This window comes from Asparagus officinalis, unplaced genomic scaffold (assembly GCF_001876935.1).
Source record: "Asparagus officinalis unplaced genomic scaffold, Aspof.V1 AsparagusV1_Un921, whole genome shotgun sequence".
Taxonomy (NCBI): Eukaryota; Viridiplantae; Streptophyta; class Magnoliopsida; order Asparagales; family Asparagaceae; genus Asparagus; species Asparagus officinalis.
Genome location: NW_017973180.1, coordinates 3,543 through 4,951, shown reverse-complemented (window position 1 = coordinate 4,951; position 1,409 = coordinate 3,543). Strand labels below are relative to the sequence as shown.

The following is a 1,409-nucleotide window of genomic DNA, read 5'->3' as shown; positions in this document are numbered from 1 at the left end:
CCATTTTTTTAAAACTCTTTTACCCTTGCTGACATTTTGCGCAGATAATGCTCATGCGGGTGAAAGTAGTGATCCTATCTTAGAGTAGGAAAGTTAAATAAATATATAAAATCCTGGGGTTCTATCTGCATTCCGCGACAATTAACCTACAGAGATATTTCCAAACAGAAATAGTGTGGGTCGATGACGAGCAACTCTTATGTGAATGTACCTGTCACAGTCATAACATTTTTCTATCCCCGCACGCCTCCCAAATTCAATCACATTCCTCGATGCTTACCCTTTTGGTCCCATATCAAATTGAAAATAGTCGATCAAGATTAGAGCCGAAAGGGAGCTGAATGTTTATATTCAATAATTGATCACCTTGGACGACTCATGACGAGCGCAGTGACGAGGATCATAGGAATTCAGTGAACTGACAGGTCAAGGGTACTAGCCGGCGTTAGATTCTCCCCTATCGCACAGTGTTCCAGTCTTGATGAGCAGGTAATCAAAAAGCATGATCAGTACTATAAAACGCTTCCCGTGCAGTTACATCCATTGCACAAATTAACCCAGATCCCTTCTCAAACCAATACTTACCTCTCTCTCTAATGGAGTCGTCAGAGGCAAAGAAACCGACCATAGTCCTGTTCCCCGGCCCTGGCATGGGCCACCTCACTCCGATGGTGGAGCTCGCCAAGCTCTTCATCACCCACAACTTCTCCGTCACCATCCTCGTCCTTGACTCTCCCTTCGACCCTTCCTCTGCCATCGCCCCCTACACCTCCCGCGTCTCCTCCGCTTGTCCTTCCATCTCCTTCCACCACCTCCCCAAAATCACCGCGCCTCCTCGCCCCAACCCCAACCCTATACTCTCCCTCTTCCACGTCCTCCGCTTAAGCACCCCCCACGTCTCTAACTTCTTAAAGCCACTCTCCCAAACTGTCAACGTCTGTGCGCTCGTCCTCGGCTTCTTCTGCACTGACGCACTCGACGTTCCGCGACTCGGCATCCCTCCATTTCCTGTTCCGGACCAGCGCATCGGATCTGGCCGCCGTTTCCTTGTGTCCCGACAACTACAATCAGGAACCGATGCGAGCTTGTAAGGATATGGCGACGCACCAATTGTAAGGTCCCGGGAGTCCCGCCAGCTTCTCACATGGCTAGCCCGCTACTAGACCGGAACCAGGAGGCGTACGGTGCGTTTATGCATCACATAAAGAGGTTGCCCATGGCCGATGGAATCATGATCAACACGTTTGAGCTGCTGGAGAAGAGGGCGGTTCAGGCGCTCGTTGATGGGCTCTGTTTGCCAATGGGTGGGAGAATGCCGCCCCTTTATTGCATAGGTCCCTTGGTTTCTGGCGGAGATGGAGAGAAAGAGGAGAAGCATGAGTGCTTCAAGTGGCTCGACGAGCAGCCTG

General features: G+C 50.8%; 1 pseudogene; it reads left to right on the top strand.

The window, feature by feature from the left end:
* Positions 1–167: 167 nt before the first annotated feature.
* LOC109828267 lies at positions 168–1,404 on the top strand (annotated as a pseudogene).
* The last annotated feature ends 5 nt before the right edge of the window (positions 1,405–1,409 follow it).